Source organism: Euprymna scolopes, chromosome 45 (assembly GCF_053919585.1).
Source record: "Euprymna scolopes isolate OS-2025 chromosome 45, ASM5391958v1, whole genome shotgun sequence".
Classification (NCBI taxonomy): domain Eukaryota; kingdom Metazoa; phylum Mollusca; class Cephalopoda; order Sepiida; family Sepiolidae; genus Euprymna; species Euprymna scolopes.
The window spans coordinates 27,950,750-27,978,559 of record NC_136526.1 but is presented as its reverse complement, the minus strand read 5'-3'; the positions used below and the strand labels follow the sequence as shown (position 1 = coordinate 27,978,559).

The 27,810-nt window shown below is 31.5% G+C and overlaps 1 protein-coding gene and 1 long non-coding RNA gene across 2 annotated transcripts in view; both read left to right on the top strand.

Moving 5' to 3' along the window:
• LOC145269310 (uncharacterized) overlaps positions 1-27,810 on the top strand; it is a 119,048-nt gene that overhangs the window by 69,519 nt on the left and 21,719 nt on the right. The window lies entirely within an intron of this gene.
• LOC145269311 (uncharacterized) lies at positions 1,809-27,105 on the top strand. The gene is made up of 2 exons (XR_013864980.1): positions 1,809-2,087; positions 25,109-27,105. It is a non-coding gene; the product is annotated as an uncharacterized LOC145269311 (long non-coding RNA).

Here is a 27,810-nt window from a genome sequence, read left to right as displayed (position 1 = left end):
ATTACTGTTTCAGAAAGCGGTAGATGATCACTTTCATATATAAAGTTAACGTAAAATGAGCACCCACTTTCTGGTCACCTAGTAATTTCTTTATATCATAAAACACATTTAACTGTCATATTCGTTTTTAGGAACTCCGAAAACCGGTGATGTTTTTTTACTAAGAGATTCGTTCATTTTTTCATCTCATAATTTAGGACGCTAATTATGTTGCCAGTAAGTTTACAAAAACATATTTTGGGTATGTATTACTGTACACATAGATTCGAAAAAGTTGTCAAAAAAACAAATATATAACAAATAAATGTTATCAAAGGCAAGATAAATTACTTTTCTGCCAAACTGGATATATTTTTTGTGTTTTTATTCAATGTAACATATTTATTCATCTCGAAAAACATACAGTGTTTACCGATGTATTTGAAAATTCAAGATGGCGTCTCACACCCTCTTTAACACCGTAACTATGGAAAAAGGTGTTATAAAAAAAATAAACTATGCAAAGTACTATTAAAAACCTTCCGAATATATGTCAACCTATGTCACGGTAACATATATTGAGCGAGTTTTTAACAGTATTTTATCCGGTTTTTTATTTATAACATCTTTTCCCACACTTACCGTGTTAAAGAGAGAATCAGACCCCATCTTGAATGTTCCAATACATCGGTAAACACTGTATGGTTTTCAAGCTGAATAAACATGTTACATTGAATAAAAACACGAAAAATATATCCAGTTTGGAAGAAAAGTAACTTATCTTGCCTTTGATAACATTTATTTGTTACATCTTTCTTTTTGGACAACTTTTTCGAATCTATGTGTACAGTAAACCCCATATTTTTGTTTTTCGTTCTTTTTCATTATAGAACTTGTATAGTTGTTAACAGGTGCTTCTGCCGATAAATATTTCACAAAAATTCTGTTTACATTATGGGACGGTGGAGGGGCGGGTGCGGGTGGTGTTGTGGCGCCCACCACAACACCTGCCGCCTCTCCACCGCCCCCTAATGTAAACAGAATTTTTGTGAAATATTTAACTATTCTTCTGCTCGGTTAATGTCGCCACGTTACTTACGGAAAAACGGTTAATTAAACTACAGAAGCACCTGTTAAAAACTATACAAGTTCTATAATTGAATACCCACCTCAAAAAAAAAAAAAAAAATTTTAAGTGAAAAGCAGAAGTATATTTTTGTAAACCGCTCGTGTAAGCTTACTGACAGCATTATTAGTGTCCTAAATTATTAAAAAAAAAAAAAAAATGAACGAATCTCTTAGTAAAAAAAAACAAACATCGCCGGTTCACAGTTAAATTTGTTTTATGATATAAAGAAATTACTAGGTGGCCAGAAAGTGGATGCTCATTTTACGTTAACTTTATATAGGAAAGTGATCATCCTCCGTTTTCTGAAACAGTAATTTCTTCATATCATGAAAACTACTTATCTGCCCCAAATTGAAATGTAATATTCGTTTTCAGCATCACCGAAAACCTAGAGTCGTCATTTTAAAGTTTTTGGAGGAGGTAGAAAGAAACTTGACATTGACCGACTATTATTCTCATCTTGGTTTTTTTTTTGGGGGGGGTCACAACGTTTCGGCCGATGTAACTTCCGATTATCTTCAGGTGCATTCACACTAGATGTTATTGGTGAATAATGAAATAATGTTTGGTGCATTTGCTTTTCCAGCACAACCGTTAAAACTTTAAAACGCATTTTTTTTTTTAAAATTTTGTTATTAATAAATTAGGGTCGATTCCGCTTTTTTGCTTTGTATTTTTTTATTATTATTCACCAAAAATATCTAGTTTGAATGCACCTGAAATCGGCCGGCGGTTACATCGGCCCAAACGTTGTGAAAAAACAAAACAACAATAAAAAAAACAAAAAACAACCAAGATGAGAATAATAATCCAAATAATACAAAAAATAATTATAAACCCTCATCTCAAAAATATACATTCGTCATATGTCAATAAATTTATTGCTGAGTTTTTGCTGAATTATCTCCCTTGTTGACTCTTCAACTTTCATGACAAAAGAATTGTCTTTATTGCATAGAAAACAACGAAAGAAATGAAGGTAAGTTCAATCATGACTGGATTTCTTCATTGCGATTATGTCATGACTGAATTTTAAGGTCGATTTTTTTTAAAGTCGTTTATTGTAATTGTTTAAATTTGATACAGTAACAAAAAAAATAATTTAATTTGTTGGTATTGTTTCTTAATTCTCGGATTTCCACATTTTACTTTTCCAAAAATGTAATTAATTTAAAAATGTAATTAATTCAAAAATGTAAGTAAAATGTTCTCTTTAGTCTTCTCATTTTTCGCGATGGAAGATGACCCCAAAATGTTTGAAATCAAAATGACCCGCATCATCGCATCTTGCGTGATTGCATTGTTACTACGTTTTACTCCAAATCGTGTTTTTCATAATGTTTTGAGAAAAACTTCTACAGTTTATCGCCGAAAATGGAGACGCCATTTTATTTCGAGCACCTGTCGATTAGAATCAGAGGGAGAAATCAGTATTTTAAATTAGGGTCGAAGTAGGAAATAAATAACAAAAAAATTAAATTAATTAATTACACATATGTGTAATTAATTACTTCCGGAAAGAACTATGAAAAAAAAAAGCAAATAAATAAATTGAAAGAGAACATATATCCGTAATTGTTTAATTGGAAATGTTTCGATTTAATTAATGAAAACGGGAAAGTTTTTTCATGAAACATATGGCTTATTCCATGTCGATGCGACGAATTTTGGGGCGGGGGGCACAAACCATGTCCGGCACAGATGTTTTTCAAATTTGCCACACTTATAGATTTCCATGAAAGGAATTGAATGGCGCTTGTTAAACATCTCAAGGTCAAGGGGTTCCTAAGATATGACCTTGACCGTTTACAAAAATGTGAATTTTTATGGAGAAGTGACCAACTTTAAAAGAATAATATTATTGAAATCGTTTTGCCAGTTGAGTTTTATGGGCGACAAATTTCATTCATAAATCATTTTAAAGTACTTGGATAGATCTACAATTTTATCTCGGAGTATTCTTTTTCAAGGTCAAATTAAAAAAAGTTGACCTTGACCTTAACTTTTAACCTGAATTATCTCAAAAACTTTTCTTTCAATTTCTTTTAAATTTTGACAGACGATTTGTCTATCTTATGACAGTATATATTCCAAATTTCGTGATGGACCTTTCCGTAGAACTATCATTACAAGCATTTTGAAGAAGTGGACAAATTCAAAATGGCGGAACCTAGTACCTGCGACTTCATATGAAACATTTTGATATTTCCCGATATGGTCAAGTTTGATATCTTTGCAAAGCTATTTTGATGCTGATTAATATTTACATAAAGACCATTGTCAAAAAGTTAAAAAAAAAAAAAAATTGTTGATGAAACTGAATTTTCTTCATTTGTTTTATTTTTTTAATGCAACACAGATTTTGTTATGGAAAATAGTGATATAATTAGTGTTGAGGCAGTTAAGCAGAATCTAGAACATCTAGAACTTTTTTAGGTATCGGAATCAGAAAACTTCTATGTGACAAACCAATGAAAAGTAGTATTTCAAACTTATGTGACAAAAAGATTTCCAAAATGTTAAACATTTCTTTTGTTTGCATTAGAAGATAATATGTAGAACATTTATTTTTAAGCTACTAGCGAAAATAAAAGATAAGAATATAAAAATATGATGTGGATTTATTTTAACTGTGTGAAAAAAAACATAAAATATGACCTTTTTCCTGCTCAGTCCTTCAGCATTAACGAATCTGACAAGAAAGTGCTAAAAGATATTAAAATACTTTGGTTTTTCAGTAATGTTAGACATCTTTTAATTTTTGAAGTCACCACCCCTTTACTTGAGACTACTGCCTGTTATAAAAATAAGTTCTCAATATATGTAGTAGAGGGATTGGTGAAGATAAAAAGCAATAAAAAATTTTTTAAAAATATATTATTGAAATCGTTTTGTCAGTTGAGTTTGACTTGGAACAGATAAGACACGAAAATTCATGCTACAAGATTGACATTTTGCCAGTCACCATAAAAATGTACGTTCTATTTTCATTTTATGTAGAATTTTAGTAGATATTTTGATTAAAATGGTGAACCTGTTAGAGCGTCACTCCCACTAAAAATGTGTTTCTGTTCGTTTTTTTGCTATTTTTCAGTGGATTATTATTGAATGGACACTTATATGCAAGACTATTTTAGAAAAAAAATTTAAAGTTAATATTTCGACATTTGTAAGGGGTGCTCACTTTTTAGTTACGACATTATAGTAAATCAATACCCTATTTTGTAAACACAGAAATGAATTTGTTTCTTTTACCTATTTTTTGTGCTTATGTATTTTAGGTATTGTGCTGAAATAGCGTTATTATTTCGAAAGCCATTCTTAACATGGAGAGAGGAGAATGTTTTGTAGGGACCTCCAAACGTTTGTGAAGAATTTTGTACATAATCCCGTGACGTCAGACTTGTGTTTACTTTACGAACTATGGAACAGCAGAAGCAACTTAATGCTTTTTTTTAAAAAAACCTTTGTCCATCTTCTTCAAATGGCAACTAATAAATAATCTTTGTTATAATTTTGTTAGGTTTTAAGTTTTACACAGTATAGTAATATTATAAACATTTATATATTAACTATAAAATACGGTTTTACTAAATATTTATGACTGTTCCTTTGGTTAATTATGGATTTCCATACTTTATTTGGTAAATAGAGACAAACTAGAAACCGTAGTGATCTTTGAAATAGTTAATTTTTTACACAATAATATTTTTCAATCGTCTTTAATCTGGCGATGAAATAGATGGCAAGAGTCATGTTTATATTATAACTTAATATTAAAATAAAATTTAAACACAAGTTTTTTTAAATCTATGTTGTAATGGAACATTTTGAAATAATCTTTTAAAAACTGATTAACTTTTAGGAAGTTTTTTTTTTCTTTGCAATTAAACGGGAGAAAAAAAAAGGATTAATTTTTTAATTCCAAATTCAAGGTAAGTTTTTGTCCAATTTGTGCATTTAAAATGTAAAAAAAATTGGTTTGTATTTATTGGAACTTTTATCTTTCATACTAAATAGTAATTTCGATCGATTTAAATACATTTTGTTAAACTTGTGAATGAGGAAGGAATCTTTGCCAAATACATGAACAACTAGATTTCCACAAGATACAATTAATAAAGTAAAGCAGTTTTACAAAAGTGAAGAAGTCAGTCGAGTGATGCCTGGGAAAAATGATTACAAGACTGTTTTAAAGGATGGAGAACGGGTTCAGGAACAAAAATATCTTGTTCTCTGTAACCTGGAAGAGGCATTTAAATTATTCACATCAAAGAACCAAGAGAAAATAGGCTTCTCTAAATTCGCCAAGCTTAGGCCAAAAGAATGCGTGCTAGCAGGTGGTGCTGGGACTCATACTGTTTGCATTTGCACAATCCATCAGAATATAAAGTTGATGATTACAGGATCTCCTCTGGCTAAACTGACTGAAGGAGAAAGTCATCATTTGACAGATTACAATCAATGCATACTTGCTGTTACATGCAATGAAGCATCGACAAATTGTTACTTGGGTGACTGCTCATCTTGCAACAAACTGATGGATGATTTTGTTATGCAAGAAAATTTTCAAAAAAACTCAATTGATGATTTTGTATACAAACAGTGGTTATCAACTAATAGAACCATTCTACAAACTCTATCACAATCTGCTGAGGAATTTATTGAAACCTTCCATGCAGGCCTTTAAAAATTGGAGAAGCATAATTTTATTGCCAAAGCACAATCAAAATTTTGTTCTGATAGAAAAGGTTCTTTAAAGTTTGGTGAAGTCTTAGAAATAGCAGATTTTTCTGAGAATTATTCATTTATTTTGCAAGATTCAGCTCAAGGATTCCACTGGAATAATGATGAAGCTACTTTGCACCCATTCATCTGCTGCTATAGAAATAGAATTGACCTTGAGCATATTAATTTTGTTATAATATCTGATTGTCTTAAGAATGATGCAGTAGCTGTCCATTTGTTTCAAAGAAAGGTTATAAAAAATTAAAAGAAATAAATTTTAATGTACAAAAAAAGATATATTTCTCTGATGGGGCTGTTACACATAAAAAATTTTAAAACTTTATAAATCTGTGCAACCATAAATCTGATTTTGGTATTGATGCAGAGTGGCACTTTTTTGCTACTTCTCATGGGAAAGGATCATGTGATGGGTTAGGTGGCACTGTAAAAAGGTTAGCAGCAAAAGCTAGCCTGCAGCAACCCTATAATGAACAAATAATGACACCAATAAAAATATATTCCTCAACTGCAGAATAGACAAAGGAAGCAAACATTTAGAAGACAGATTTAGCAATTCCTCCACGATTATAGGAACACAAAAATTACTTTCATTCCTGTCTCTCAGAGAGAAGTGGAAATAAAAACAGTGTCAACACAAAAGAAAGGAAGAGTAGTTCGAATCACAAAACGGAACAATATGGAGTTCGAAGACATTAACGGATTTGTGACAGAACTTTATGAGAGGAATTGGTTGTTAGGATGTGTACTTGATGAAAATCCAGATAATGGTGAGGTGAAAGTTACATTTTTACAATCAAATGAACCCTCTTCATCTTTCTATTATCCATCACATCCAAATATATCAATTTGGAAATATTTTGATATTCTTAGCTCAGTTGATCCAATAACTGAAACAGGAATATCTTATAAACTTTCAAAAAATGAGATGAAAAATGTATCATATATTTTAGAAAGATTATGAAAGAAAAATCTAAATAAATACTTTAATGTTCATTATTATAAAAATGTTTCAGTAAAACAGATTTTTCATTTTGAAATGTATCCTAATGAACACATGTTGATTTCTTGTGTATATAATGTATACTTAAGATTTCTAAAAATGTCAAAGAAACTGTTTACCATCGCCGTCAAATGTTGTTTATTCTTTTGATACTATAACCTAATAAATTTGAATGCACTTTTTAGAAATTTTTATTACATCATTTTCTGTATCAAAATCTGTGTTGTGTAAGAAAAGTATGAAAGTCATAAAACAGTTTGACTTCACAACCAGAATTTGCATAAAATTCAGCATGTCAAGAATTTTTAAGAACATGCATTTCAAAAATTTTTCATTGAAAAAAAAATACCAATAAACAACAGAAATAGTCTTTTAGTTGACTATTGAGATCACATGTTTTATCGAATAATTTAATAAACCCTTAACACCTTTCAAAATTCTTTTTTATTATATATCACACAACATAACAAAACCTGTGCTTATGCACTTTTTGTACAACACTATTTTTCAAATTGTATTTTCAGCTTAACTTAAAGTTTTACTATATGTTCTTTTTTATTATTAAATTGTTAGGTGAAAGTACACATTACTTACAAAACACCTCCCTCTCCATATGTTAAGAATGGCTTCTGAAATAACATTATTATTTCAGCATGGTTCAAAAGTGCACAAGTACCAAAAAACAAATGAAGAAAATTCAGTTTCATCAAGGACATTTTTTTTTTTACTTTTTGACAATGATCTTTATGTAAATATTAATAGCATCAAAATAGCTTTGCAAAGATATCAAACTTTACCATATTGGGAAATATCAAAATGTTTTATATGAAGTCGCAGGTACTAGGTTCCGCCATTTTGAATTTGTCCACTTCTTTAAAATGCTTGTAATGATAGTTCAACAGAAAGGCCCATCATGAAATTTGGAATATATACTGTCATAAGATAGACAAATCTTCTGTCAAAATTTAAAAGAAATTGAAAGAACAGATGTTGAGATAATTCAGGTTAAAAGTTAAGGTCAAGGTCAACCTTTTTTAATTTGACCTTGAAAAAATATTCCCAGATAAAATTGTAGATCAATCCAAGTACTTTAAATTGATATATGAATAAACTTTGTAGACCCATAAACAACAGACGTATCGTCTTTTAAAGTTGGTCACTTCTTCATAAAAATTGACATTTTTGTAAAAGGTCAAGGTCATATATCAAGAACCCATTGACCTTGAGATGTTTAACAAGTGCCATTCAATTCCTTTAATGGAGATCTATAAGCGTAGCAAATTTGAAAAACATCTGTGCCGGACATGGTTTGTGCCCCCCCTGCGCCCAAATTTGTCGCATTGACATGGAATGAGCCATGTATTTTTTATTATTAAAAACAGAAAATAAAAAAGACATTAATATTAAAAACAGAAAATGAAAATGACATATTTATAATTGTTTAAACTGGGCGAGCGCCATTTGAAAACCAAAATATTTATTGTATAAAATTTTATCAAAATATAATTGTAAAAATATTTATTGCATAAAATTTTATCAAAATATAATTGTAAAAATATTTATTGCATAAAATTTTATCAAAATATAATTGTAAAAATATTTATTGCATAAAATTTTATCAAAATATAATTGTAAAAATATTTATTGCATAAAATTTTATCAAAATATAATTGTAAAAATATTTATTGCATAAAATTTTATCAAAATATAATTGCAAAGACATTTATTGCATAAAATTTTATCAAAATATAATTGTAAAAATATTTATTGCATAAAATTTTATCAAAATATAATTGTAAAAATATTTATTGCATAAAATTTTATCAAAATATAATTGTAAAAATATTTATTGCATAAAATTTTATCAAAATATAATTGCAAAGACATTTATGGAAATGTCTGCGTAAGAAGTAAAATTTTAAAACAATTTTGTAATTTTTTGTTATTTATTTCCTACTTCGGTCATAGTTTAAAATACTGATTTTAACAATAGGTGCTCCACAAAAAATGGCGTCTCTATTTTCGGTGATAAACTGTAGAAGTACCAAAATGGATATCTGTTTAAAGGCACAAAACACTTTTTATTTTTGCAACATAGTTTAAAATGTAAAAAAAAAACAAAGAAACAAAAAACAAATTGAGAAAATCATGAAAAACGCAGATGAGGCCGCCACACAACCCGCTCGCCTGCAACCCCCACCCCCATGTAAACAGAATTTTTATGAAAAATTTAACGGTTCTTCTGCTCGGTTTATGTTGGTGCATTACTTATGGAAAAACGGTAAATTGAACTGTAGAAGCGCCGTTTAAAAATTATACAAGTTCTATAATTAAATACCCCCCATCAGAAAAAAAGGAGCAAAAAAAATGTTTTTGTAAACCGCTTGTGAAAACTGACATTTTTTTTTATTTTAAATGATTTTATTTAAAGTATTTCATCTAATTACTAATGAGATGAAAACTATTTTTTTTTATTTTAAGGAAAATATTTCCTCTTATTTAAAATGTCCGCCATGTACTCATGCGCCTTGTGAAAGGTGAGGTGACTACGCATGTGCGTGTGCATGTACCTTTCAATAGGAACTGTTCACGCGTAGCATTAATGAATACCGTGATATGGCGCAAAATAGTGCAAGGGTTCAGGGGTGAATACCATGCAAATGGTAAGCATTAAAAACTGCGTAACAGCACAAAAAAAAATGAACCACCTTTTTTTTTTTTAAAAACTTTCTTGCTATTGTCCACTAAAGATTCCTCTGCAGTGTGACAAGTCACTTTACTACACACCATATAAGAAAACATTACTGTGTGTAGCATTAACAAAGGCGGTGAAATGGCGCAAAGTAGTCCCAGGGTCCAACGGTTTATACCATGCAAACAGTAAATATGCAACGGGTTTAAATGCCAGATTTCTGGCTTAAACCCAATGCATATTTACGTAAAATATTTACATTTTTAATTTTACATGAGCCTTGAATTTTTTAAAATATTAGATAAGAACTTTAAAGCCTCCCATAGATATAATAAAATTTTCAATAAGAATACAATCAAAGTCTCTTACTCTACTATGCCTAACCTTCATCAAAAAATAATTAGCTCTAATAGTAAGAAAATTAATAAGCTACAAAATACAACTATACAAAATATATCAGACTGTAACTGTAGAAGAAAAAATAAATGTCCCCTACAAGGCTCATGTAAAATTAAAAATGCAATCTATAGCTGCACAGTATTAAAAACCCCAAATCTACATGAATCTATTAACAGCCATAACTCAACTACCAGATTAAATAATGACACCAACTTAAACCAATCTACCGATCAATTACAAACCAACCCACCATATAATAATCCAGCACCAGACCTAACGGAAAATAATCACAATAAGCAAGAGGCAATATATTTTGGTTCCACATCTGGCCTAATAAAACATAGAATTTCAACGCACAAATATTCTTTTAAAAATAACTATCTATCTTTTAAAAATAACTACTCTATCCAACTATATTTGGCAACTCAAAAATAGTAATATTTCTTTCAACTTGAAATGGCGAGTAATTGAATCTTGCAAACCATATAAACCAGGAGATAAATTCTGTGCACTATGTACAAAAGAGACCCTAAAAATTTTGAAATATGAAGATATAAAAAATGCAACCACCCTATTAAATTCAAGACAGGAACTAATCTTCACATGCAGTCATAAACGTTGGTTTAAATTTAATAAATATAAACCACCTTAAATCATTAAAAACTACTTATTAGTAAAAATAGATTACAATTTTTTTATTATTATTCTGTAATAAATAAAGTTAGACTAATTATCCCCCTTACATCCTTTAATTAAAGAAAATATGACTAATTATCCCCCTTGCATTATTCAATTATACAAATAACATTAACATATAATTTCTTTCGAATTATAAACCATGGCATCTTTAAATCAAAAGTATGCTAACGGAAATAAATTATTCCACGGGCGTTCTTCTTAAAATTTATCATTTCATAAGCTGAAAAGATATAGCAAACATCTATATGAGTACTTTAACCATAGTTCCTGATTTCAAAAGGCGAAAAATTAAAAGGTAAATATTTGTACCTATATTTTTATGTATATATCTGTATATCTATGTATGTGTCTAATTTTCATATATATGCATGTATATATTTGTGTATGTATGTATTTATAATATGGTACTTAAACCAAATTTATATTTTACTCTATTTATTTCTATCTCTAACCCATATTAATTTCTTATCAAGTTTAAATCCATACCTTTATTTTAATTTTTTCCAGATACGTCTGCCTTACTTTTAATGCTAGGTTTATTTATGGTGTCTTTTACATTTAATAAAAACCCTTCACAATATTTGCTGACGAGGAAACCTTGTTTATTAAAAAACTATATGTAATAATTATTGTCCGTAACTTGATGTCTACCACAATAAAAACACTGTTTTCCGAAACGATCGTACAAATAATTGATTTTGTTGTTGTTCCTTCTTATAAAACAGATTTTTAATTTAATTATAATTTGATTTTTAAATTATCAATCACATTACTAAATATATATATATATATATATAACTGTAATTCTTGGTTCATTCAAAGTGAATAAAACCATATTTCTACATTACCAATTCAATTGAAATTTTCAGGAAATTTATCTTTAAAGTCAAGGAATGTTTGCATGTTATTAAAATAAATTAAGATCGCAAATTATAAAAAATATATTAAATTCGTAACTGCGAGACTGTCTGCCATTTCATTTCCGGTAGAAATGAGCCTTTCACGTGCACAACACGTTGACGACTTTCGAATTATAACATTTAACTATCTATTTAATAGATGGGTAAAAAAAAAATCCCTATTTTTTTAATTATATATATATATTTTTTTTGTACTTTAACCTTACAATTGAATAAAAAAATATATCATAAAACTTTAATTAAACTTGGAAATACGATTTAAAAAATAGGGCGAATCGGTAAGTGCACTAGCACTATTTGTTTATCTTAATTTTTTATTTTGAAAAGCTTTCCTGGCGAAGCCTACCTAAAATAATTTTTTTAATTCTTAATTTCTTATGTTATTGGAAAAAAAAAAAGGTAAATATGAAGAATTACTCCACCCTCGAAAATTCCTTTAAAATTACCACTCTTATCAGTTTTCGGGGTCGCTGAAAACGAAAATAACGTTTATAATTAAGGCAAACGAGTAGTTTCCAAGATATGAAGAAATGTTAGTTTAAAAAAGTGAAGGATCACTTTTTCATAACAATGAAATAAAATGATCATCCACTCTATGGCCACGATTTTTTTTTTTTTTTTGTGGGGGGGCTTTCTTTCTACCCTTGGAAAATCCTTTAAAATTACCTGTTTAAATTGGTTGGAGAAGCAGGGGGTGTTTTAACGCCAAAACACCCCACACTCACAGAAAAATGCCCCTCTCTCAGGTGGCCAGAAAGTGGGTGCTCATTCTAAGTTAAATTTACATTGAAAAGTGATCACCCACTTTTCGAAAAAGTAATTTCTTCATATCATGAAAACTTTCTTTTTGCGATGGAAATGGTTTGCAGATTCGTTTTTAGTACACTGACATCTACAATAAAATATTTCGTTATATACGAACATGAGACGGGCTTTAAAATAAAATAATACCAGATTTTTGGGGCAGATTTGCCGTTTAGTTGTATAATATCCTCAAACCAGGTAATCACTAAAAGGGACTCTTAAAAGTCATCACCTGTATCGAACAAAAGTTTAAAACTACTGAATATATGTCAGCCTACGTCACAGTAACATATATTGAGTGAGTTCCTAACAGTATTTTGTATAGTTTTTTAGTTTAAACTCATTTTATCAAAATTCCCCAAACTTAACGTGTTCGATACAGTCTGCTGCCATTTGTATTTTTCAAATATACCGATAAACACTGCATGTTTTTGAACCGATTAAACATTATACATTACATAAAAACACTATAATATTATCCAGTTAGGTAGAACATTTACTTTACTTGCCTTTGATAACATTTATTTGTTATATATTTATTTTTTTGACAACTTCTTTGTATCTGTGTTTAGTAATACAAACCCTTTTCATTTAATGTAACGTTTAGTCAGCTCGAAAAATAGTGTTTATCGGTGTATTTGAAAGATACAACTGGTGGCAGACACTGTTGATTACGTTAAGTTTGAGAAAGTGAGTTAAAACTAAAAACACTATACAAAATACTGTCACAAACCCACCGATTATGTCAGCCTATGTCATGGTAACATATATTCAGTGGGTTTTTGACACTGTATTGTATAGTTTTTAGTTTTCAACTTACTTTCCCAAACTTAACATATTCAACAGAGTCTGCAACCATTTCTGTTTTTCCAGCCGATTAAGCATTTTACATTACATAAAAACACTAAACAATTATCCAGTTAGGTAGAAACGTAACTTACCTTACCTTTGCTTTCATTTATTTGTTTTTGGACAACTTTTTCGAATCTGTGTATAGTAAACCCCCCTCCCCATCACTCAAATATCAATTACTAACTCATATTTTTGTATACAGAAAAAAAAAAATTTAGCGTTTCAACATTTTTGCTACATTCAGCTTTATCCACTGATTGTTGGTCAAGCTCAAGCCATGATTGACGGTAATCCCGAGTATAAGGATCCAATTCTGCAAGAGTACAATTTTTTTCATTTTCGCCTTTTTTTTTCTTTTTGGAGTGGATTGCTGTACTAAGAATATAAGAAACATGTATTTTCTCTTTATTAGAATTTTCCATTACACCAAATTGAGCCACAGCAACGCGTGGCAGGGTACAGTTATATATATATATGTGCTGTGCCACTTTGACTTCTTGCAAAGAATAAAGTAATGTCTGAGACGATGGTCTCATGAAAACAGAAGAGATACTCTACTCTACCTCAAAGGAAGATGAATGATGCAGATAGGATTATATTTTCCAAAAAACTAAAATGGACTGGGAGGATGGTATCATGATGAAGATACACTGCCTCGCACCTTTCATCAAAGGAAGAATTAATTCCTAGAAGGACAGTCTCTTGACAATACACCAGACACTACTCTATCCCCAATAAGAAATAATACAATTGTATCTAATTAAATCGTTTGTTTTTTCTGTCCATTAAATACAATCTAATAAAAACAGTTTACTGCATTTTTATCGAATACCAAAAGGTCAACCAGTTAAAAAGCATTTTTAAAACGACATCACAGCAACAAAAATTGTTTTGAAAAATAGTCAATTTTTTCATAATACACTGCTCAGAAGAGGAAGTAATGCCTGGGAGGTTAATATTATGACAACAAAACAGATACTACACTAGCCCCCCCTCTAACTTATATTTATATGATTACTAGCATAGATACCTGGTTTTGCATGGGTTGACATGAAGTTTCATTTGGATGCAACTGCTAAGGATATTGAGCAGTTTCATTGTGGGCAACATCGATACCCCACAACAATTTAAAAAATAAAACAACATCGATACCCCACAACAATTTCAAAAATAAAACAACGTAGATACCCCACAACAATTTAAAAAATAAGACAACATCGATACCCCACAACAATTTAAAAAATAAAACATCGATACCCCACAACAATTTCAAAAATAAAGCAACATTGATACCCCACAACAATTTAAAAAATAAAACAACATTGATACCCAACAATTTCAAAAATAAAGCAACATCGATACCCAACAACAATTTCAAAAATAAAGCAACATTGATACCCCACAACAATTTCAAAAATAAAACAACATCGATACCCAACAACAATTTCAAAAATAAAACAACATTGATACCCCACAACAATTTCAAAAATAAAGCAACATCAATACCCAACAACAATTTCAAAAATAAAACAATGGATAAAAACACGAAAATGTAATCGCCCCCCCCCTAAAAAGTATGTGGTCACCTCCTCACTAATAGAAGGGATACAAAAAGAAGCTATTCTCGAGATATTGCAAACTTTTTGTTGCCTGTCCGCTTAATACCCCTCCCTCCCCCAAAAAACAATTAAATGAATCAAAACAACTTTTCTTTCAATCAAAATAGCAGAGAGTGCTTGTGCGACTAAAAAAAACATGAGCCGTAGTGGCCGAGCTTGAACATGAAATGTGAAAGAGGGGGAGATAGCAAAAACTTATGGACAAACACATTTGCCAACATGGCCACCAGTGCTTATTACGTCATGATGTTGTGGAATAAGCTTTTCAGTAAATTATGCATGTGTGACTTGTGAAAACAGCCACACAGAAACCGGAAACCCTCTTCCAAAAATGTTTTTTTTTAATTTTCACATATTATGCATCCGAGTCATTGCTCTGTCAGATGGTACCAGTTTTGATCTGCTCAGATGTGATTGACAAAATTTTTAGAACACACACACACACGGACAACTTTCCTTTATATAATAGATGTTATTTTCAAGTATTAAATGCCCCATATTATTTTAAACTAAACTTCACTACCTCCTTGCTATGCTATTTCATACAGAACCACTTTCTGTACTATTTCATACCTCCCTCATATATCATTTCATAGCAAGTACAATAGAATAATATAAAATGGAATAGTTTTGTCTTAATGCAAATACATAATCTTAATTATTAATAGATAACAAATAATGAAATAAAAAAGTTTCATACTAATTTAACCAAAATTTAACATGAAGTTTCATTTGGATGCAACTGCTAAGGATATTGAGTTTTTAAAAATGATTTTCACACACTGATTTGTTGGAATACAAAAATGGACAATCCATTTCATATGAACATAACTTTTAATAAAAAATAATCACTTATTAAGAAATTAAACATTTTTGAGAACTGCTGTTTTAACATATGTTCCTTTTGGTGAGTTTTTACCTTGGATTTAATTTCTACATTGTTGTTGAGGAAACTTTGCAACAAATATATAATGATGTCATTTGAAGATTAAAACAATATTATATGTTATCTGTAAACTCATTACAGAAAGAAAATTGTAGTGGAAAGTGTGGTTTTAAATGATGTTAGAAAGGAGATAGAGAAATTGCATTATTAAAAAAGGGACAAAAAAAGGCATGTTGGTTAAATGGTAGCCAACTGTTTCGTTTTTAATTTTATAACTTTGAAATGATTTAAAAATGACATGGTCTCTGAAAGAAATACACATTATACTAATTGTGATAGGAACAACTGGTCTAATGAAAAAAAATCTAAAGAAATACTTGGAAACAATCCTGAAAGATCCAGCTGTAACAAAGTACAGATAACAGCTATAAAGGGAACAATGGCACAGAAGTAGAGAATGTGAGCGACCTGACACCCAACTTGAAGGTTCTGCTGGGGGACAGCTACTATACGACCCAACACAATGGAGTGTGTAAATATCTCCACTGGATGATCTGAAAAACATTGACTATCAAATCCTGGGAACATATTCTTGAAAGAACAGTTGGAAATAAGCCATACACTGTCAATATAACTAGCCAATTCCTAGAGCTATGTCCCTAGAAAACGGAGCAATAAAACCTGACGTAGTGATATGGGACAAAAAGGGAAAGAAGCAACCTTAGTAGAAGTTAGTGTTCCCAATGATGCTGAGGTAAACAGAGCTAGATGCGAAAAGATAACGAAATATCAAAATCTCACGAGATGAGAAGAAATTGAAATCTTAAGATCTCTATCTTTCCAGTTATTAGAGGAGCAACTGATGAAAAAGAATTTCAAAAATTACCTGGCAAATATACCCATTGAATCAAGTGTAATAGGGATTCAAACAATTGCACTTATAGGGACAGTCAAAATCTTAAAAAGACCTGAGTTATTGGATGAATGTTTGGCATCATGTAGGATGTTCCATCCCCAACTTGAACAAACTGATAAGAAAAATTTTACAAAATAGGAAAATTATGTTCTCAATTTCTTGACTAACTCAGTGTTTGAGAGATAAAAAACTATAACAGAACATTCGAATATCTATGTATCTGATATAGAGTTCAAGTGTTAGCCCCAAGTAATGGGCCCTTTGATTTCTGGGAACTTTGACTCAAGGAAAATACAACAAAGAGAGAAACTCTTGAATTCCTATATCCTCGAACGTCTAAGATTTTTCTGTGCGAAGGTTTCTAAGGACAACCTTATATGAGGCTGCTTTTCCCTTACACGTGAATCCTGAGTAAATATTCCAAATAACATTTTGTATTTCGCAGTTCAAATAAGATCTCCTCGGTATGGCAAACCATACTATCTTTTACAAGGAATGATGCACCTTCTCCAAGTGATGTTATATATCAAGTAACAACTAAAAGCTGGATACTCTACCAGATTAGATGAATTCTTGTCTTGGAATCCAGTAAGACCGAGAAACCAAAAAGAAAGTTAACATATTAAAATGGCTGATTGGGGAGATGAAAATTATGTTCCTAACTTGTTTAGAAACTCAGTGTTTGAGAAATAAAGAACATTAATGGAACGCTCTAATATTTATGTATCTCATATAGAGTTCAAGTGTTATCTTGGGGAGCAGCCTTCTTTATTTCTGAAAACTTTGACAGAAGGAAAATGAAACAAGCGAGAAAACAATATGGTCTCTGAAAGAAATTAACATTATACCGTTGTGGTAGGAGCAACTGGCATAATAATAAAAAAAAGTGAATAAATACTTTAAAACAATCCCTGGAAAACCAAAGAGAGAGAACTTGAAAACCAACTAGACACTATATTTGGGTGTCTAAGGCCTCTTTGTACAGGAGTGTGTCAGAACAACCTGGCATGAGGATACTTTACTCTACAAATAAACTCTGGCTTAATATTCAAAATCACATGGTATCCATGACCCACATAAAAACTCATGTTTTTACGAGGAATGATGCATCTTCTCCAATTGATGTCATCTCACGTAACAAAGTTGAATAAACCACCAGACGATATGAATACTGCGATCCAATGAGACCAATATATCACAAGAAAGATATAACAGATTTAAATGGTTAATTTGGGGGAGGAAAATTATGTTCTCAACTTATTTACTAATTCAGCGTTTGAGAGGTAAAAGAGAATATTAATGGAACATTCAAATATTTGTGTATCCCCTATCAAGTGTTAGCCCCCAGAAAGAGGCCCCTTAATTTCTGAGAACTGACCAAAGTAAAATGAAACAAAGAAATGCAGCTTGACAGAGCATTGAATAACTTGGAACATGAACCATCATTGATAACATTGAACAGAAAGATGGCAGTGTTCTACGACAAAGACATACACATATTATTTCCTGGAAATAAGTAACAACTTATTTATATTTTTTTGGAATCTTTTGAGATGAGGTTTCATAATTTGTGTGTTCATTTTTTGCAGTGTTATCCTCATCTTCATAGTTCCTGTTTCCCCTATACACTGAAAATGAATTAAAAATGGTTTCAGCTTTTGTGTCTGTCACAAGATTTCTAACAAAAAGCGTTTCCACTATTAAATCTGACATATGCTAAGAAAATGACCTCATTATCTCTTAAAGTGGATTCATCAAGTTGAAGGACAAACTCTTTCACTTGCAAAAAGTTTATCAATTGTTTTTCTAGATCCTCTGCCATTGTCGCAGCACGAGGGAGGAGAAAGCTAAATAATTTGTGTTAAGCGATATACACGCCACAAGTTCTTTTTAAAGTTGAATGAATCAGTTCTTTCAACTTCTGTCTTCTCGCAAATGTCGCACTCTTCACAAGCAAGTTCTTTTCAACTGTCGACCGCCCCCCCCCTAAAAAAAATGACTCATAATCTTTGTTTCGGCTTGAATTTTATAGCCGTCAGGCAAACCCAATTGTCGCAGTAATGCGAGTATCGCTCACAAACGTTTTTCTTTGTAATCTAACAGTTGCAAGTTCGCTTTTGTGTATGCTCGTCACACTCTTCCCTGATCTTGAAATCACACATATGACAATGCTGGGCAGGCCATTTCGACCGGGTATTTCGTCTTAATGGTACAGATTCAGGAACTTCCTCAGGGGTGCCTTCATTTGCCAGATCATTAAACTCGTCCTACTCTGGACCCTCATCATCTTCTGAAGAGCTTCCATCATCATCTTCTGAAGAGTTTCTCTCTTCTGGTCGTTTGTACAGCAGTGGGTCTTTGTCATCTGATGAATTGAGTTCATCATTGATTATAACGTTATGTCGGGATGCTGGACGCACATCTTTTATGTGGCGTGGTGTTCCATCAACTGATATTGAGTGTTGACTATTTATTTTTGTCACTGTTCCTGTACCGAACTGTGTTGTGCATCTTCCCCACGGATTCTTCACCCAAACCGCATCCCCTTCCTTGTACGGATTAGCCACTGCAGTCTTGGGCACCCTCACTACATCGATACCTTTGATACGGATCCTATAATTGTAAAGCATATTCGCAGGTGCTGTCATGGCTGTCTTGTCATCTTTAGGTGTGACGTTGTACCAGTACATAGCCTCCAAGATCGTGCACTCTGTTCTTGCCGCAATGCGCTTTATAGTGTGATGGAATCACTCGATTATACTGTTTCCGGAGGGTATGTGGGTACACCGAAATCAAATGTGCACAACCCATATTTGTGTAAAATCAGCAATTGTCTTTCACCTCGCAGCACAGCATCAAGCTCAGCTAAATTTATGTGTTTGTCTTCATGCACTGTGCGGAGCCAGCTTGCGTCCTCCGTCACAGAACCGTTGCTTTCCACAACCACGCCTGTAGCAATAGAACTGGCATCCACCCATACTGTGAATTCTTCTCCAGAGATACACCAGTCATCTTTTACTGGATCTTCCTAGGCTACTCTAAAACAAATGTCTTTGATCATCCGTGCTAGAATAGGGTCTCGCACTTCGTCATCTCATCCAGTTGTGATCATATTCGCCCTTCGTTTCACAAATTACGAGTCAGTTTCCTGCACACTGAAAACACAATTTGGCGAGTAAGTCTATTAGGTACTGTCGGAAGGTCACTGCCATGCCGCCATAACAATTTTCCATTCTCCTCTTGGACACGTAATCCCAATACACGTGAACCCAGTCTCAACTGTTCTGGGGTCTTGCTTTCCAGGCCAAACTTCTCCAAATGTTCTTTTACACAGGTTGCCAAACATATGCTTTCATTCACAAAAATGTCATCAATATATGAGGACGTAGCCTCATTTATATTCTTATCCTGACTGAAGACGGTATTAACAATGGCCTGCATTATTAGAGGGGCAACGTTCAGCCTAAATCAGAGGCGGGTAAGACAATATCGCTGTCCCTTAATTTTTACTGTTTGGAACAGCCAGAGATTTGTCAACATATACTTGACAATAGGCTCGGCGTAGGTCCATCACTGCAACGTTTGGTCCCTGTTGTCGCCATTCCCTCAATTTTTGTAAGTAAACACCCGTGCTGGCAGAATGCACATCCACGTACTCATTTAGCTCCCGATAATCCATAATGGGACGCGCTTTCTGTTTATTCGCCTGCACAACAGCCATGAGAGGGATTAGACCTTTTGGAGGGCCAAGCTCGTCCTCGGGATATGGCAGTAACCAACCATTATCAATCCACACCTGCAATTTCCGATCGTATTGATCATGAATCGGTGTTGGTGCTGGATACTCTGCAAGTCTATTTCTCAGTGTAAGTGGTTGGTCGCCAGCCCATTTCAACGATGTAGTCCACTTCTGAGTATCTTGGTCATATTTGACAGAGAAGTCAGGCTCGGTAATAGTGATAGCAGCAAAATTGGCCTTGCTAAAATGTGGAAAGGTCACCTCTCCTGCGCTAGACATAGCTACTCCTCCCAGTCGCTTGATTGCATCCAGTCCAAGCAATAAATCAAATCCCAGTAAGTATCCATCCACAACTAGGACTTCTATGCTAATGCTCTGTGTTGCATCAAGGTCAACCTGCACCATTCCTACTCCACAGCAGCTTAGTGTGCTTCCATCTGCTGTGAGCACTGGGGTCACTTTCCTCGTACATTCCTTGCAACATGACTTGCGGACCAGTGACTGTGTGCATCCGGTATCCACCAGAGCTGTGCATGGTAGTTCATTGATGAGAACTGTGACAATTGGCAAGGCACCATTTACATCAGTTTGGGGGATTAGATTGGTGCTCACTTCTCGCCCCCTTGCTCGTTTCCTGGACAAAATCAAGCAATGTGCCCTTTAATTTTATAACCGTCGGGCAAACCCAATTGTCCTGTTAATGCGAGTATCGCTCACAAACGTTTTTCTTTGTAATCTAATGGTCCAAGGTTCGCTCCCCAACACGGGCACGCACAACTCATACTTTTTGTGTGCTTTTGCGCTCGTCATATCATTTCTTGTGTCGTGACACAGTAGAGTTGCTTAAAGGGATGTAATTTCACTTGCATTTTTGTTTCATAACTAACGAAATTATAACAAACACTGCTGGTAGAATTACTGTTTCATTATGGGGTTTTCCTTCCTTTGTTATTATTTTGCTGATTTCATTTGATCTCATTAAACACATTTTACTTTGTTATTAAACATCTGAGACATTGTTTTTCTAGTTTGAAACAATCACAAAGCATCGCATTAATTGAGTAGAAAACTGCTTAATATTTCACTAAAATTCTATTTAGATTTGGTGGGAGGCCACAGTGACCACAACAGCCCCGCTCTTCTACTGCCTCCCACCAATTAACAAACAAAACAAAAAGATTTTGTGAAATATTAAACGGTTTTCTGCTCAGTTAATGTTGGCATGTTACTTACGTATAAACGGTTAATTAAACTGCAGAAGCACCTGTTAAAAACTATACAAGTTCTATAATTGAATATTCCCCTCCAAAATGAATTGAGAAATTAATAACTATCATTCATCCCCTGGAGGGATCTTCTTTTTCTGAGATCCACCTGAATTAAAATGGAAAAATGAAAGAGAAATCTCAGAAAATGTAACTTTATTTGTTGTATTGTACAATTTATTTGTAATGTGGACAACCAACGTTTGCTGTGTTTATAATTCCATAGTTAAAAGAATTCTTGTTTGATGAAATATTTTTTTATTGTCTTTTTCTTTCTGGATTCATAATCTCTTCAGGTTGGTTTTCATGTATTTGGCGTAAAATCATATGCTGACAACAATATCTGATTTCAATAAAATTCGATATCGTCCCAGAAACGATCGTACACAAATTTGTTGTTTGTGTTAAATTCGTGGATCTTCATGTAAATGATTATTCAAAAATCATTTTATCTTTTATCTAATTTATAATAGATTTATAATGGACCTCTTCCATTAAGCTGATTTTATTCCTCCATTTTATTTTTGAATATTTGGTAACTGTGTTTTCTACTACAAAATAGGGCTAAGCCAGCTATTTATCTGTTCAGGTTATTTCTCTCTCTAGTTATATATATATATATATATATATATATATATATATATATATATATATATAATCTTGGAAGTTTTTTAACCTTTAAAACTGTACAAAACAAAAACTTATTTAATTTTTATTTTTTATCATTCATTAGAAAACTATTTAGTCATTTAATAATATTATGTTTTGGCAAAATATAACAGCCAAAAGACTCAAATTGAAACAGATTTTATAATGGAGATAAAAAAGGAATATCTGACTTACTCATGACTAAAATGTTTTATTTTGGTGTCAATAACTGCTCCCTCCCCTTCTCCTCTATTTTTGCTGATGAGGAGACTTTGTTTTTAAAAGACAAAACTTTTGTCAAATTATTGTCAATTTTTATTGTCAATTTTTATTGTCAATATTTATTGTCAATATTTAATGTCAAATTATTGTCAATATTTATTGTCAATTTTTATTGTCAATATTTATTGTCAATATTTTTTGTCAAAATATTGTCAATATTTATTGTCAATTTTTATTGTCAATATTTTTTGTCAAATTAAATGAACATCGTTTCTGAAACGATCGTACAATTGATTTTTTCCTTTTGAAACTGATTTTTTATTTCAAATTATGAATCGTTTAACTCTCTCTCTCTCTCTCTCTCTATATATATATATATATATATATATATATATATATATATATATAAAGTTATGACAAAAAGTTATTCAGTAACTTACGATTGGAAACATGTTAATATGTGACCTCTTTCTATGCAAATATTTATATTTAAATAAAATGTATTTGATTATTCTAGTTCTACTTTTACACTTTTATGAATGTAAAAATATTTCATTCAATTTCATTAATTTATTTTATTTAGAAAGTGATTGTTCAATTTATATAATTAATGTTTTTTTGTTAATTAACATGATGCTGTTCCGTGTGTTTCACTCCCTCTGTTTACCGTTCTCTCTTTGTGTTCTAGTTCTTGTATCTCTTTCTGTCATCTTTCTTTCTCTTCTCCCTTTTCCTGTCTCTCTCTCTCTCTCTCTCTCTCTCTCTCTCTCTCTCTCTCGTTTCCTGTTCTCTTTATTTCTTGCTTCTCTCTTCTTTTTCTCTCTGTCAATTCTCTTCCTCGTTTATCGAGTTGTCATCTCTCTCTTTCTGTCTCTCTCTGCTCTGCCTTGTTCTATTTTTCTCTCTCATCTTTTTCTCTCATCCTGTGTTTTCTCTCTTGTGCTCTGCCATCCTTATTTCTGCTTTCCTCTCTCTCCTCTCATTTATTCCGAATCAATATGTACAATGTCGTGCTCACTTTCCAAGTTTAAAAGAATTATGTCTTTTGTTTTGAAAAATGATAAATATATCTGACGACACAAACATTCATGAACTATTTTAATGTGTGACGTCATCTTTTTGATGTCATGAAGAATCTTCTCTGTATTCTCACTCAAGTTTTAGAAGAAAATAACAAATCCCTCATATATTGGCTTTAAAAGAAATGTATCATCAAATTAAAACTATATAAAATGAATGAAACTGCCAGGAAAATCTATTAAATCATTCCTGTTCTATATTTTATTAACCATAATTTTTTCATGCTCTATTTATAGTTATGACGTCATCTTTTTTTAATATTCCTGCTACGTTATGGACGAATATAACATATCTCACATACATTAATGGTAATAGAAGTGTATAACCAAATAAAAGCTAGACATTTTAAATTTAGCATTTAAAAGAAGGTAATAATTATTTTAATTTAAAGTTTTGTAATGAATCCTTGTTTATTTCTTTTATATAAAAAATTTCAAAGTTTTTTATTTTGTGTTTATACTGTGATCATTCTACAAAATATTCCAATATTAGGAAGAAAACATTCCATATCCAAATATTAATCAAGTATGAAAGATTGTATCTTTAATGGCTCACTTTTTTACAAAACGTTCATAAAGTATACATTTGACCTAGTTATTTCGCCAACTGCCAAACAGCGTGTTGGATTCTGTTTGCTTGTAGAAAATAAGAGGTTTTTATAGATGTACTAATGAAAAAATTGCTTGATTTATATTTCATGAATAATAAGTTTCAGAGCTAATATAAAACATATATGAACTGTCAGTTTTGTGATATTGTAATATTCACTAATGTTTAAGATTGGATATAACCAAGAATTATTACCTATAATATCTTTCTTTAAATGAACCATACCATTATATTTATAATTAGTTTTCACTTATTGGAAGCTTTTATCTTTAGTTATACAATGCTTAAGTTTGTTTTGTAATCTATTGATAACTAAACAAACTTAAGCATTGTATAACTAAACAAAACGCCATGTCTCATTAATTCTTTACCCCCAAAATTTTACTTTCACGTTGCCTTTCAAAAAACACCTGTATAGGAAATATTTCTTACTCTTATGGCTTGTCAGTCCAACTGGTCTTCAAAGTACAACGAGTGAATGAGAGGTTTGTCTATGTTCAAGCGTCAGTTGCACACTTTTCATTACATGTAAGTTTCATGATAAAAAATTTATTGCATAAAAAAATTCTGGTGGTAAACTTTGAATTGTCATCATTCATGTACTACATGATATTCCAAGTTAAACGTTTTTTTAGGTTTTATTATATAATTATATTATTATTATATAATTATATTATTATTATATTATTATATTATTATTATATCATATTATATTATTATAATATTATTATAATATTATATTATATTACTATATTATTATATTATCATTATATTATAATATTATATTATTATATTATCATTATATTATATTATTATAATATTCACACAATCAGTTTGGAATGAAGTCAAATAGAGTTCTTTTTTATGTAACGTTTGTTTACTAATATTTCTTTATTTACAGATAACACATGCAGTGAAGAATAAGTGGACGTTTCTAATCAAGAGTGCAGGACATGTTTTTTCTCATATTTCTCATTGAAGAATGATTTGAAAAAGCACACACCTGAGAGAGAGAATGACTTTCTAGTGAATTCTGTTCATCAGAAATTCAATCAGTTCAAGAAACACATGTAAAAACACACTTTTCTTATGAAATTAGAATCATCAAAAAAATTGTAATTTAAAAACTTTAACAACACAGTGTTTTACAACTAAAAAAAGCAGTGTTTTTGTGAGAAACGTTGTGTAGGAAACAAATATATACAGAAAATAAAGACATATTCAATAAAGTGTATCAATGAAAATTTAAACATTCTAACTCATTAATATGCAAATAAACACTGAAGAAAAACCTTTTTCTTTTGAAACTTGTTCATCAGGATGTTTAAACAATTCTGATTTAAAGACGCACCTGCAAAAAGACACTGGAAAGAAACTGTATGCGTGCGAATTGTGTGCGTCTACATTTTCTTATAAATCAAAATTAAAATCACACCTGCAGACGCACAGTGGGGAGAGACCTTTTTCTTGTGAAGTGTGTGGTTCATCATTTTCAACCAATTTTAATTTAAAGGTACACATGAGAACACATACGGGAGAGAGACCATTTTCATGTGACGTGTGTCAATCATCATTTTCGACGAATTCTATATTAAAAATCCACATGCAAAAACACAGTGCAAGAAAATCGTTTTCTTGTGAAGTGTGTGGTGCAGCATTTTCATGCATTTCTAATCTGCAGGTGCACATACGAACACACACGGGTGAGAAACCTTATTCTTGTGACGTTTGTTCGTCATCATTTTCAACAAAGACAAATTTACAAAACCACCTACGAACGCACACTGGTGAGAAACCATATTCTTGTGAAGTGTGTGGCTTAGCATTCACACAAAACTCTCAATTAAAATCACACATGCGAACACACACGGGTGAGAAACCTTTCTCTTGTCGCATCTGCGGTTCATCTTTTTCGCACAATTATACATTAAACGTGCATATGAGAAGCCACACAGGTGAGAAACCTTATTCTTGTGATGTGTGTGGTTCAGAATTTACAGATAATTCAAACTTTAAAAAACATTTGTCGACACACACATGAGAAGTTGGTGTCCCTCAAGATGCTGGTTGAACAAAGCTAAGAAGGAAAAAGATAACGAAATACCAAGGTCTTATGTATAACATGAAAAGAAACTGCAATGTTAGGAAGATCGCCATCATTCCATCATTCCATCATTCTGGTAATTATAGTAGTAACCGGACAAATGAAAAAGAATTTCAAAAACTACTTGGCAAATATACTCAGTGAATCAAGTGCAAGATAGATTCAAACAATTGCACTTCAAGGGACACGGACGATCTGAAAAAAATTAGAACGTATGAGATAGAGTGTAAATGTCCCTCATCCGGTTTCTAGAATGAAATTAAAGTAAAAGTATTTTTAAGTACAATATTTAGAGACTAAATAAGATAACATTAGTATCGCTACTATTGCTGCATACAACGGATGGTGCAGCTTCTACTTGCTAGCACAAATAATAACACTAAGCTGATACTTGACCTGAAACTATATAATAAGTAGCAAAAAAAATAAACTATAACATACTGGGAAATGAATAACTATCATTCATCCAGGGATGAATGATAGTTATTCATTTCTTGTTCTGAGATCCACCTGAATTAAACTGGAAAAAAAAGAAAGAGAAATCTCAGAAAATGTAACTTTATTTGTTGTATTGTACATTTTATTTGTAATGTGGACAACCAACGTTTGCTGTGTTTATAATTCCATAGTTAAAAGAATTCTTGTTTGATGAAATATTTTTTTATTGTCTTTTTCTTTCTGGATTCATAATCTTTTCAGATTGGTTTTCATGTATTTGGTGTAAAATCATATGCTGACAACAATATCTGATTTCAATAAAATTCGATATCGTCCCAGAAACGATCGTACACAAATTTGTTGTTTGTGTTAAATTTTTGGATCTTTATGCAAATGATTATTCAAAAATCATTTTATCTTATATCTAATTTATAATAGCCCTGGTAGATTTATAACCTCTTCCATTAAGCTGATTTTATTCCTGCATTTTATTTTTGAATAATATTTTTTATTTTTGAATAATATCTTTGGTAACTCTTTGTTTTCTACTACAAAATAGGGGTAAACCGGCTTTCTATCTATTTAGATTATTTCCCTCTCTGTATCCAAATATGTATATATAGTAAGTTATGACAAAAATTATGGCAATTAAGCTATACAGAGGCTTTTGTATCTCATACTCGTTAGGCAAAAATGCAGGGAATTCATGTAATCCGGTGTTTATACACATAAATGTAGTGTTTTGTCTTGCTACCAGCTAAACAATCATATCCATTGATATTCCTTTCCATGGGTTAATGTTTTTATTTTTAACTAATGGCATGGGTTCTCTGAAAGCTTAGACTAACTTTGACTTCATCTTTTTTTCTGTCTATGAGTAACACATCATTTTGAGGATGTTTCATCAATAGATGACCTTATTTTAACATGTTTATAATAGTTTTTTGTCTTAGATGTTAGTTTAGATAACGGCTGTGTGTTGTAGTGTTTTCCACCAGTGTCTGCTTTCTTTACGCTCTCAGTAATATGTCACTAGTATTTTTTTTATTTGGCAGTTTTTT